The sequence below is a fragment of the Pyxicephalus adspersus genome, chromosome 11 (assembly GCF_032062135.1).
Source record: "Pyxicephalus adspersus chromosome 11, UCB_Pads_2.0, whole genome shotgun sequence".
In the NCBI taxonomy this organism is placed as follows: domain Eukaryota; kingdom Metazoa; phylum Chordata; class Amphibia; order Anura; family Pyxicephalidae; genus Pyxicephalus; species Pyxicephalus adspersus.
Genome location: NC_092868.1, coordinates 46,567,530 through 46,581,629, shown reverse-complemented (window position 1 = coordinate 46,581,629; position 14,100 = coordinate 46,567,530). Strand labels below are relative to the sequence as shown.

The following is a 14,100-nucleotide window of genomic DNA, read 5'->3' as shown; positions in this document are numbered from 1 at the left end:
CAGGGGACTTTATATGTTTGTATGCGTCACTTATTTGAATGTACAAGTGTCTCCTACCGTAACCACCAATAAAAACCACTAGATAATAAGAATACTGGCTCCCGTTTGGTTGCTAATGTACACAATGGGCAATGTTCCCATTGGTTCATCCCCTAATAACTACCAGTCAATGGGAGTGCTTTTTCTTGTGTACATTATCAATCATCCAGGGACTGTTGCTAATGTACATAGCATACAGTGTTTGTTAGGAGTGGTACCACTGAAAGGTACACTGAATGGGTTTGCCTTTGAATGGAGTTGGAAAACATCAAAGAACCCGTACATGGAAATGGATCCTGGGTAACATGTAGTAATTGTCTGCAGCTGTTATGTAGAAAGTGTGTTAGTAGAAATAGCACCTACCGGTACATTTATACAATATCACAAATATAGGAAGACAACAAAATTATTACATTAATGACCTAAAGTGACCTCTTAGGATGTATGATTTCTTTTACAATTAGCAAATGGGAATAATTAAAATTAATTAGTTGTCATTTTTGTTCCATGAAAGATGTAAAAGTGTAACAAAAGTTAAATAAATAATTTGATAGTGAAGACCAATTGAATTGTACACTGATAGCCAATCCTCAGTATACAAAGAGGGTCTGTAATCCTAAATCAGTATTGGCTATAGAATGGTCTAGAGAAGACGCTGGATGTGGAAGAAGGCCAAAGGACATTGGGAGGGAGCAAATCCCCGAGGTAAGCAAACCATAAAGGGTGACTATGCCATTCATGGTCCCTAACTACAGGAAAAGCCCTGGGTGCACACTTTTGATTTTGTTCTGTTTTAATGCATCTCCCACCTTCACCATTACTGGGAAATGCAGGTACAGCTTTGCCTACTATATGAAAACAGGATGAATTCTAATGAAAGAAATATGGAAGCTGGCGTCCTATCAAAAATATGATTTTCTCTATATTGAAAACTGAGTCAATGGGCCTGATTTTATAAAGCTCTCTACGTCTTAAGAGGATACACTTTCATCAGTGAAGCTAGGTGATCCATGACACATGCAATGGATCTGGTCCAGGACTAAAAACATTTGATAGCAAATAGGAAATTGCTTTGAAGAAATCCATTCCAGATTTGCTGAATCTCTCAGGTTTATTGATGGAAGTGTATCTTCTCCAGTCTTGGAGAGCTTTCATAAATCAGGCCCACTGATTCAACTAGTGCAGCAAGTCAGAATTCATGATCTGCATGCGTGTTGGTGACTATAGATTTTTCTAAAGCCATGGGATCTACATCATAACCATTTAGTGTGTTCAGAAGAATGTCAGCAATGGCAGCCTACATATTTCTCTTCATATTAACCTTTTTTTTTAAAAATTAGAAAAATGGAGGCTCCCACTGCTGCAAAAGCTTACCATTTAAAGCTTTGGATGGTTGCTTCAGAATTGCTTGGCTTCAATTGTATCGCAGCATGCTGCTGTGCCCTGTGAGTTCCTACGAATTAAAGTGTTCTTCTCTATGCAGCCAAAAGTCATAAAAGCCAGCCAACTGGCAGCATTTTTAGGAGGTCACAATGTCCGGGCCCTTCATTTTCTAAAGAGATTAACTTTAACCTTAGATATTTCTTACATGAATATTAAAGCGTATGTATAGTTCTTTTATCTTTGGATAAGATAGTGAGGACCTAAAATACAACTAAACCCAAAATTAAAAAAATAAACACACTTACTTTTAATACCAAAGATTCGTGTATCCTTTGGGAGGTTTCATCGTTTGGGTCCAGCGAGGTCCCATCTTCACCGGACATCTTCTAGGTTCTTCTTCCTGCGTCACCTAATCTCGCACTGCGCAGGCATGAGATCGGGTGATGTAGATTGGGAAAAAGGATTGCTAATCTCACTGTGCATGCGTTTCTTCCATTGATGAAAGGGCGTCTTCTGCACATGCCTGGGATCAGGCCAAGAGCCTCCTGGGATGCGTGACGTAGGTTTCCCTGGAGGCTTTGCGCTCACATTCTGTCTTCATTGCAGCGACATTCAAGACAGGAATAGGAGGTCCTGCACCCTTTTTCCCCGAAAATCTTTTTAAAAACAAAAAAAATAAGTAAAATTGTTACTTTAAATACATACCCTTTTATTTAACTTAAACATTTTCAGTTTAGGTACTCTTTAAAACCCATAGAAAATAATATAATAAGCACATCTAAAGCAAAAAGTTTTTTTCCCCGAACTAAGCACATTATTCCGTGTACTATCAACTTCACTTGCCCCATGCCAGTCCTCTTCTGGGTTGAATGACAGCCAGCATCACTCACTTCCTATAATCTCAGGCCATCATGGACACAGCCCCTGGGGTCGCATTATCATCCTGGTCTGGGCTCACAGTACTTCTGTATGGAATGTTGCTTTGTTTAGCACTAAATACTGCCCCCTGGTGACAATAATGCATTATGACAGATGGAACTCCCATGGATTTGGACAGGTAGGCATTAGGCCTTCAATTTAACAGGGACCCTCTTGCTGGGATCAGGGATCACATTAAAATGTATTTGTGGGATATGTAATTGTGCAAGGGGGGTTCTGGGGGTGCAATCCTTCTGATGGGTTTGAAATTTCTCCCTATCCTAAACCTGTTTGTGTACCCCGATCACCTGCAAATATGTAGTGCAGGGCTGTGCAGGGTCTGACTGCATGAAAATTGAACACACAGACTCTGATTAACCAGAGGAGTTCATTTTAAAAGGGAATTTTCACCAATCTTTGTAAATGAGGTGAAACCAAATGAAAACGATCACATAGAAGGATCCCCTTTAAAAAGAGAAAATGTGCTTAGCTTAGTGAATGAAATTAAATTAAAGTTCTGCTGCCTTCAATCATAACAATCATGTGCAAACATAAATGTATATTTCTTATTTTGTTTCCTTGCCAGATGTTTGAAAACGTTCCCTTTATTTACTAAAATAACTAAAATAACAATAACAATACAATTAAAAATACCTTTTGGGTCATGCACACTGTTGCATCCCATGCATTAATTATTGCATATTTTTTTAACGCGTTTACATGCGTTTTATGCACTTTTACAAGCGTTATAAAGCACTTTAAAACGCTAAAAAACTTTTATAAACCCCTATGACGCGTTTTACCGCAAATTGCCGTGATTTGACACAATTTTACATAAGCGTTTATAAAAGGTTTACTTTTAACCCTTTCAGGGAATGCTCCCGCAGCCCTAGAGGAGCTTTGACATGTTCTTTATCTGTAATACACGTCACAGCTCCTCTAGGGCTGCGGGAGTGATCAGGGGAGCGAAGCTGTCAGCATAGTAAAGCTCCGCTGACTGCTCTGCTCCCTGATTGGCTGAGGTAAGGGAAATCCTGATGATGCTTGAGCTGTCATCAGGGTTTCATATTTCTCAGCCAATCACAGAGCACTAGAGGTGAATGGAGAGCCTTGTCCTCATTTAACCCCTAGTGCCCTGCGATCCCTCACTGTCAGGAGGATTCCCATGGCTGTGCTCATGTCATGATTGCAGCCCTGGGAATCCTCCTGTCATTGGAATAACCTGTAAAAAAAAAGTTTAGTTACACAAACACACACATTTAATAAAATATTTTAACAATACAGCCTTGTCTAATTTTTTACATATATTTTAACCCTTTCAGCTTTAAGTACCCCTGTACACATTTCCCAGGGTGGGGCGGTGGAGATCCGGGAGTACCCTTATTAAAGGGGGCTTCCAGAGTCCAAAGTCCTGCTAAAAACGTTTATAAAAGCCCCCATTGTTTTCAATGGAAGCGTTCATAAAAAGCTTAAAAACGCTTGAGAAAGCCTCCATTGAGTTCAATAGAAGCGTTTTCAAGCATTTTTCCGTGTTTTCCCGCATTTATACGGCGTTTTAATTTTTTAAACGTTGCAAGCAGTGAAACGTCCTGGTGTAGATTAGCTCATCATAATGCATTGGGACTTCAAACATGGGCTTTAAAGCCTCAGGTTAAACGCTGGGGAAACAGTACGTGTAGACTAAGCCTAAGGCCATATAATTCTATAGCAATAGATGGCAAAGCAACTTCTTAAAAGCAATAAAACACAGTTGCAAAGGTAATAAGTGCTGTAAATCTTTTTAAAATTGATTTAAACTGATAGTTCAATAAGATTGTAACATGTATGGCAGACTTCTCAACCAGGGTTCTTCCAAGGATTAATAGGGGTTCCTTAAGCAATGACCAATTTGTGCCTCTCAGGTCAATTACTGACACCAATGATCTTTTTGGCTATGTGTAAGGATGACATTTATCCTACTGACCAGCAATATAAGAGGAATTCTTCCTACTGACCACTACACTAATGTTATGTGATCTGAGGATATTGTAATTCTACCAGGGATTCCCTAAAGGACAGGGACTGACGTGATGTTCTCTACCAGCAAATGATACTAACAAATGAAAACAAAAAAACATATTAGGAACAAACATGTATTACATAAACATAGTTGTTAAAAAAATAAAATAAAAAAACTAAATATTTTCTAGGTATACCACCATTAAAAAAAAATATTCCATGGAATATAAATAAAAAAGCAAAAAAATAATACAATTAACAAATATTACGAATAATAAAAACTTTTTTTAAAAAAAACGGCAACATTAATTTGTGTCTAAAAAGAGAGCCAATACCTTGAAATAAAAAATAATAAAAATAATATATCTAATTGGAAAAAAACTGACATTATTTGGTGTTTAAAAAGGGAGACAATACATTGTACTATTAAATATAAATAAATATATATATATATATATATATATATATTACATATAACAACAGGAACAAAAAAAACAACTTTTTTTTATTTATAAACCAAAATGTGATAATAATTATTGTCTAAACAGGGCAGCAATATCTGGGAATATTAGAATTATTTACTTGTATTTTTATAGCGTCAACATATTACGCAGCTCACAATCTAATGTACCACAGTCTAAGACCAATTTGGCCAATTTTGGTGTGGAAGCTAATAAACCTAATGGCATGCTTAAGGAATACAGGTAACAATAATATATTTACCAGCAGGAACAAAATAATATTAATAATAGCATAACATAAATAATAAAGCTTTATCGGTGGTTTATCAGTGGCCAAAGCCTTGGGGAATAAATATTAATATAATATAATGTATAATATAATATATATAATAATGTATAATATAATATATAATAATATATAATATTAATAATAATTTAGTAATACACATAAAAGAGAAACAAAATAATAATAATAATAATAATAGCATAACATAAATATTAAAGCTTTATCGGTGGTTTATCAGTGGCTAAAGCCTAAGGGAATAAATAAAAATATTAATAATAATAATTTAGTAATACACATAAAAGAGAAACAAAATAATAATAATAAAAAGGGTCTTACAAGTGTATTACAGAAAAAGGGTCTTTTGCCTCATTTTTTGTGTTGTGTTACATTGACCTTTCATTTATCTTTTTTTGTAAATAAGTTTTTCTTGAGACACAATCAGGTTCATACAGTTGCAATAATTACAAAAATTTTGTAACAAATAAACTGATTACATCCAACATAATGAACTTAAACCTTCCATAGTGAACCTTCACATCTGTTTCATATGTTAATTTTTTAATGGTATTTTTTAAATGTGACACTTCTTAATGTGCAAAATAACCGGTGCAATAACACATTCATAGATCTCGCTGGATCCTAATAATAATAACATACAGGGGTGTAGTGGGGCGGGCACGCTCACTTTTTTCGGTAATGAGGCATTTACATAACAATGTTGTAGTGTGCCACCTCTTCTTTTTTACTACTACACCCCTGATCCTATACAAACTTTGGCCTATCAAAAAGAATCCTAAATATGAAGTGCAGCTGGCCCGCTGCTGCATTGAAATAGCGCCGCTACTACAATTCCTGGCATCACTTGCGTTTATAGACCAGCGGGCCCTCTGCCTGCGCTTGGCCCCGCATTGGACTGTTTTATAGACGCAAATAATGCCGGGAATTTTGGTAGCGGCCTTATTTCCATGAAGAAGGAGTTTCAGCGGGGGGGGGCCACTAATAAGATTTAGCCCCACATTAGCCACGTCTGGCATTTCCAGCACTCCCCCTCAGCTGTACTCTTCCTTGCTACTCCAAGGCATGGACTTGAATGGCTGGGTTTTCATAGAAGAATATTGTTATTATTATTGTTAGCGTATGCAAAAAGGTTACCATTGAAATTTAACTCAGAAGGCTACAAATGGAGAAAGAGGCATAAGACTTTTTCTTAAATAAAATTCTCCATTATAAGCTTGTTCCAGACTGAATGTGAAGCAAAACCTCTTTGTTTCCATATGAAAAGTGTTTATATCTAATGAGAAGAAAAAAATTCAATAAATTTCAGGGTTTGCCTGCGACTTTGTCTAAGTTTTTAATTTTGGTCCTCTGTGTATTTGATTTGACAGCCCTGCTATAGCTGATGCAGACCTCAAATCATCGCGATACCAATGTGCAGGGTATAGACTTCTGAAACATCCCTCTATTCTAAAAAAAAATAAAAAAAAAATAATATTAATAAAAAAATAAAATAAATGAAAAAGAAAAAATAAAATAACTTTTTTTTTTTTTTTTTTTAATAAGATAATCTGCAAATGAATATTTTGGAAGCAGCTCGCGTTTCCCTTTTAACACAGCAGAAAAATAGACATAGCCCCTTTAAGATGAGCCCCAGCTGGTGCTGAAGCTGAGCATGCTGGGAGTACTATTCAGTCGGCAGGCCTGTGCTGGGGAGAATAGGATCGGGGGCTGATCAGGCTGCTGCAGTCAGTGCAGAGGAATCGGGGAGCACAGGCAGGTAGGTACCATGATCGCTAGGAGGAGGGGGAGGGGAGAGCTCTCCATACCCAGGGAGGGGTGCACCATTGTCCTGCACAGGAGCTGATCACCCCCAGGAAGTTCTGTAAAGAGCCATCAGCCATCCAGAGAGCAGGGATTATGTGCTGGCCAATTAATATTCAGGCAGGGAGTGCACACTCAGGAGATGCTGCTTGCTATGCTCTCACTTTTTTCTTCTTTCTTCTACTTGTTACATTGTTGGCTCCATTAATATTCCAGGTGTTTGGAAGCTGAAGGCAGATTTACAGGATGCTAAAGAAACAATCATTGCACCAAAGCCTGGCACCTTTGGCAGGAAAGTGATGGGCACACTGGTGGGCATGGTGCAGGGCACAGTGGTGGGCATGGTGCAGGGCACACTGGTGGGCATGGTGCAGGGCACACCTTCTTTGTATATATCCTGCACGTGTGTGGGGACTTTACCACCCAGGCTTTGTGTGGGCTGCAGGCTGTTATATACTTTGTGGACAGCTGGATGTGCAAATCAGGAAATCCTTGGGGAAGTTATTTTGTGATCAGCTATGCCCACAGATCAGAATAAAGGTGTTTATTAGGAATTTACATTATGCGATTTATATTTTTAATATGCCTGCAGTTGCTAATCCGATATAGATTGTGCTGGTTGAACAAAATATTTATTGATTGGACATTAATATTATTAATAAACAGGATTTATATAGCGCCAACATATTACACAGTGCTGTACAGGAGTTGAAAATGATGGACAGATACAGACAGTAACACAGGAGAGGACCCTACCCCGAAGAGCTTACAATCTAGGAGGTGGGGGAAGTGGTTATTGATGGAGTGCAGAGGGAGCATGGCTGCAAATGCATTGAATCTGGCTCAAGCAGTGGGCAGATTTTGTTGAACATCTGGTGCCAGGGTGCAGCTTTCCAATCGGCCACATGCGAAGGCATCCTTAGGGCATCTTAAAGGTTACAACTGATTGATGAAAGAGCGATTTCTTTTTTAACTATATTGTCGATAGACCCTCAGTATGAGCCGGGTCCTCTCCTCCCCGTGTCTTTGTTTGGATCTGTCCATCATTTGCAACCCTTTTTTAATGTACAGCGCTGCGTAATATGTTGGTGCTATAGAAATTTTGTTTATTAATAATAATAATAACAATAATAATAATAACTCTTGGAGTTGATCGGCACCCACGATTGGCTTTCATATATTCACCACTGTTAACACAATCGATCAATAAATTCTGGGCTGGCCGACAGGTGTGCCATGGTTAAAGACGATCAATTCTTTGTTATTGGCAATGTGGTCAATTTTTTTTCCCTTCAACAATATCATTCCGAACCAAACGCACACAGCAATTACACACCGTGTGTCTCGGGATCATCACAATCAATAAATATGTTAGATTACTATTGATTAATCTGCAAACAATTTCAACCGATTTTAGATCCATCGCTTTTTATTTATGCACCGTTCCAAATCTGATCCTAGCCAATAATATTTATGATTGATTAGACAAAAATATCTATTATCTAAATTTCTATTGATCTTTTTTATCAAAATTTGGCAAAAGGTGTTTTTCTTTTTTTTTAAATTCAATCATCACATTTCTGAATCCTGGAAATACAAATTGATTATCAAACAAGTGGATGGTGCATTGGATATTTGTAGCTGATTGTTATGATTGATTGGTATGTTGATTGTATTATAGATTATAAATATCATCAATATGCCTTGCATTAGGATCACAAAAGGAAGGGCAGCTAAATTAACCCTCCGCCTCGTGAAGGTTCATCGTCTGAACTGTATTTACAGCTCACTTAAATAGATTACACCAGTTGCGTCTGTTTTGAAACGCTCCCCTGTGCATTGCGCTGTCTGGTTGTAAAAACGTCAAACCATTTAATAATGCGATTTTATGGCATTAATACCGACATCTGTAACAGCTAAACAAGGCTGGCACAACGACAAGAGATGAAGATCAATTAATCTAGGCCGTGACTTGCCTATCGACAGGCTGACACACCTTTTTTTTAGGAATCCAAGGCTCTCCGCATTGCCCCGACACGCCATGAAACATTGTTATGGAAATGAAAAGTGAAAAAATAAAAATGTTTTGGGGATGAACGTTGGTGGTTTTTGTCCGTCACTGCTGGGTTTCGAATTGGTGAAAATCGGCTTTGTTCAGAAGGCGCACTTTTTGTTACTACAAAAGTGAGCTAACAATAACTCCGGATTCTATAGAGACTCGGGGTGTTCTTTTATTATGATCCGTCCGTTCAATAAGATTTGTTTGTGGATTGCAATGTGGCCCAAAAATGACAACTTTTTCTGTGTATGATTTCTGCAGATGGCATTATCAATTTTCACTGCCAGATATTGCTCGTTAACCCTTACACCACCCATCCATATAGCTCGTTAACCCATTCATATTGCTTGGTAACCCATACACACCAATTGTTATTACTACAGAACACCTATTCATATTCCGTGTTGACCCATACGCTACCCATTGATATCCGTTCACCCATACACCACCCATACATATAGCTCATTAACCCATACATTGCCCATACATATTGCTTGTTAACTCATACACCACCCCTTCATATTGCTCATTAACCCATGCACTGCTCATACATATAGTGCTCATTAACTCATACACCAACCATTAGTATTCCTAATTAACCCAAACATCACCCATTATTATTTGTTAACCCATGCACCACCCATTCATATTGCTTGTTAACTCATACACCACCCATTCATATGAGTAATTAACTCGTATACCATCCATTCATATTTCTAGTTAACATACACCACCTATACATATTGCATGTTAACTAATGCACCACCATTTATAAATGCTCATTAACCGATGCACTACCTATTCATATTGCATGTTAACCCATAAACAACCCATTCATATAGGCAGTTAACTCATATACCAACCATTCATATTTTTAGCTAACCCACACACCACCCATACATATTGCTTGGTAACCCACACACCACATATATAGGTATTAACAGGCATACCACCCATATCATAATTCTAGTTAACATACACCACCTATAAATATTACTTGTTCACCCACACACCACCCATTTATATTTGTAGTTGACACACACCATTCATATTTCTCATTAAAACTGCATCATTACTGAAGTTACAGATCGGTTACAATTATTATCTACTATCAATTTAAAGGGGTTACAAATTCATTTGAGAACATAAAACAGATTTGAGAAAATCTATGAGATGAAAATGGGGGAGTGTTTTATTATAAAAGCTAGATGTGAGTATGTGTAACTGGTGTACATAAATATTTTATTAAATGTTTTGTTTGTTTTTTATTTATTGTTGTCTACAATTTTTCCAAGGTGATTTGTTTCAATATTGACAAACCCAATTTTTAAAAAAAAAATCTTTTATTCATCTTTGCCATGTGTTTAATTTTCTAATTACACATTTTTTGAGCAACACGTGTGTTTTACGGTCATGTATATTATACTTTTTATCTCATGGGATTGTCACTAAATTTTTGGGCAACTTTGTGACCAAATGTGTTTTTTTTTGGTCCCTTTAGCTGAACATACAATTTTTAAAAAAAATATATAATATGATTAAATATTTTTATAAAGTATTTTTTAAACATTTTTAAAATGTAAATATGAACAGGAAGGTTTTTATTCTATTTATTTTATATTTACAACAGACGTGTGTCTCTGCAATACGTGTGAAGTGGTTAATTCTGAATTTTATACGGGTGTAAATTGTATTTAACGGCTCCTCTCTTCCCGAAGCTCGGATCCACGGGAGGTCTCAGTGTCTGCCCAAGAGCAGAATTTTAATAATTCTATGTGACAAAGGCCTTGTCATATTGCTCTGCTGTCTCTCATAGAATACAGATTTCAGAACAAGGTGCCGCATCTGGAATTTTCAGGCTAAATAAAGTAAAGAATGTGAAGTACGGTAAACCATGGCAGCCAATCAGATGTCTTCTCTCACTGATTTGATTGCGGTATACTAAAACATTATTGGTTGCTACTGGGCAGCACTGTGGTTCAGAGGTAGCACTCTGGCCTTTGCAGCGCTGGGTCCCAGGTTCGAATCTCAGCCAGGGCACTATCTGCATGGAGTTTGCAGGTTCTCCGTGTCTGTGTGGATTTCCCCTGGGTACTCTGTTTTCCTCCCACATCCCAAAAACATGCGGTTAGGTTAATAGGCTTCCCCCTAAATTAGCCTTAGAATGCGATAATGACATTTGACTATGGTAAGGACATTAGATTGTGAGCTCCTTGAGGGACAGCTAGTGACATGAATATGGACTTTGTACAGTGCTGCATATTATGTCGGTGCTATATAAATACTGTGTAAAATAATAATAATAGGTCGCAATTGCTCTATTTAAAGTAAAACTGTCATTAGAAAATGATGAAGGCCGCCATTGCTGGTTCTCTTCTGAAACTGCTAGTTACCTGGCTAAAACCAGATTTAAAGCCTCAAGCTAATAATCAGTGCAAGGTGCTGTCCTCATGTTCTGCACTCCATAGTTGGCATTCATTTCAACTCTAAGAACCTTGTGTTGAAAAGGGGTATTGCAGGGGCAACTTTGGTTTAAATAACAGTATTGCAGCCCACCTACTTTTTTGTTTTTGTAAACCAAGGGGGTAAACCAAAGATTAAAAAAAAAACGAATTTGGGCTTTAATACTTTTTCTGGAACAATTATGCTGGTCAGAAAAGTCTATATTTGCATATACTGTTTATTCTGGTTTACAAAATATACAATTCAGAGGCTTAGGATGACAGTCAGGCATTTAGCATTTACAGAAGCAGAACTCAGTAATGACAGCACTGATCTCATGCCCAGACACATGGCACAGTATAGGGAGGTTGCATAGCACGGGTGTCATGTGATAGGAGAATACAGTACCGCTTGTGTCCCATTGGGGATACTTACCATTATTTCTGCACCACTGGGGCACATCCAGAGGTAACATTTTGATGTTGATTTCAATCCTTTTCTATTTTATGTGAGATGGAAGATTTTGGTGATTTATACACACTTTGGTTTATGACTGATGAATGACTGACCTAAACCTCATTTAAGTTAAGTATGCTTTGCATAGAGATGCCTTGCTTTGCTAAGTGAACAGACAATATTTCTTTAGTAAGTTATATGATGTGAGATGTGTAATATTTTCCAGGCCTGCAGAATTATATAAAACAAAAGTGATAATCCGGCACAAGTTTTCAGCTGGCAAGAAATCCGGCAGCAAAATCTGTTTTATGCACTTTTAGTGAATGTTAATTAGCTGTGAATTGTTCACCGGTTTATACTTAGCTGAATTACAAATCCTGACACAGAAATATTTGTGGGTAATCCAGCTTTATTAAAGGGGCACCATCGCGGTTTGCCGTTATTTTATATTTGATATTTTTGTAAAGCAAATTTTTTTTGGAATGGAGGAGAGCACAGTGGGGTGCTGCTCGCTTGTCCTCTCCTCTTAATAGAACAGAACGAAGCTGTTTGTACAACATTCATATGTTCATCATAGATAGAAATATAATTTCCAATCTTCTGACGCCCATTGGATATCTGTACAGGGCTGGCATTGTAACATGCGGGTCATGTGACTCATCACACCTATTACTTTTCTAGTTTGGTTCCACGTTCAACTATTCAGAGAATTCCATTCAGCCTTAAGTTGAGTACACATACCAGATGATTTGTCCCCAAGATGAATGATCATGCTGGTCTTGGGGGAAAATCTGACGTGTACAGCAGTCCTCCGATATTGTTCATCAATCCAGTACAGCAGACTGATAAACGACCAAATGCGAATGACCTCTGTGCAATTCAGTGTAGAAGAGCGCTGCAGGCTGTCACTTTCTTGTCCTCCCTTCTCCATAGAACAGCATAGAGCTGTGTGTACAGTGTTTATTCCTTCATCATGAAAGATAATTTCCAGTGACAATCCTAAAATGTCCTTTGAACATTAAAGAACTGTTCAGTCAACATATTGTGCTATGCAATACCACTCTTTCTGGGAGGGCAGGAGACCTGGTTGCAGTTCAGTTTAAAAAGAGAAGTGGCAGACTGATGAGCTCTGCTCCCTGTCACTCTGATTTCTTCTGCTATCAGTATGCCAGTAGCACAACAACACAACTGATTGACTCCTTGTCCTTCTCTCTTCCCCGGTCTGCTGTACAGGGGTTAAAGGAGGCTGATGCTGCACAAGGACGGGATATATACATACACAGTTATTATGAGATCCAATTCCATCCACCACTGTTTTTGATTCCTAAGGTAATGGGTTATATACCTGCTAAACCAACTTCAGTGAATTGACATATGTTGGGGTTGAAACAGAGCTGTGAGCAAGATTGGAAATGTGTCCCTATGGAATCTGACAGTTACAGAAGAAGAGTTGTAAAGCTGGAGCAGAACTCCAGCAATGATAAAATAAAAATGAACAGCCCATTGTAGCTTTTGCTGCAATATTCAGGATTTCCCCTGAAGTACTTTTTTCTGCCACTAGATGTCCTCAGTCTGATGGCCACTCTCAGTCAGTGATCCCAGGTCTTCCTACAACCGTGTTTCCCAACTTCAGGGTCCTCCAAAAGCTGCTAGGGGTTCCTTGAGCAGTTTGTGCTTCTCAGGTCAGTTTATATGACACCAATGTCCTTATTGGCTGTATATAAGAGTGACATTTTTCCCAGTGCCCAGAAATGTAAGAGGAATTCTTTCCACCTACCAACATAACAATATACTGTGACCTGTGGATGTAATAAATATAGAAGGGGTGATCTGAAAGTTATTTCAAGGGTTCTTCCTCTCTAAGTCTGCTCTTGACACTCTTAAACGAGTGACTGGACAATGAATGTAGAAGCAGCGCAGCAATGAGCTCATCTGTCTGTCTGCTTTCTCCTTCTATCAGCATGTTTCTTGCCAACAACTTGTGCTGCTTCTTTGCTGTCCAGGATCTACAAATGGCCGATAGAACCTCCAATCCATGTACTTATCCTGCTTGTATTTTACAAAAATGCATGGATGATGTGTCAGTGAGCTGAGTTCAGCTTTGAACATTTCTCCAGCATTATCTCAAAGCGATGCTTGTTCCGTGTCGTGGGCGTTTCAATTAAAACAATGTCTTTGTCTTCGCAGATCTAGCAGGTATTGTTGCTGTGAGCTGAAAAGGAAGGAAGGAATATTTTTGT

General features: G+C 38.0%; 1 protein-coding gene across 1 annotated transcript in view; it reads left to right on the top strand.

Moving 5' to 3' along the window:
• Window positions 1–6,797: 6,797 nt before the first annotated feature.
• PRDM2 (PR/SET domain 2) overlaps window positions 6,798–14,100 on the top strand; it is a 66,709-nt gene continuing 59,406 nt past the window's right edge. Inside the window, exon 1 of the mRNA XM_072426082.1 lies at window positions 6,798–6,859. The gene's annotated coding sequence lies outside the window, so the exon portion shown is untranslated. The remainder of the gene's footprint in view (window positions 6,860–14,100) is intronic.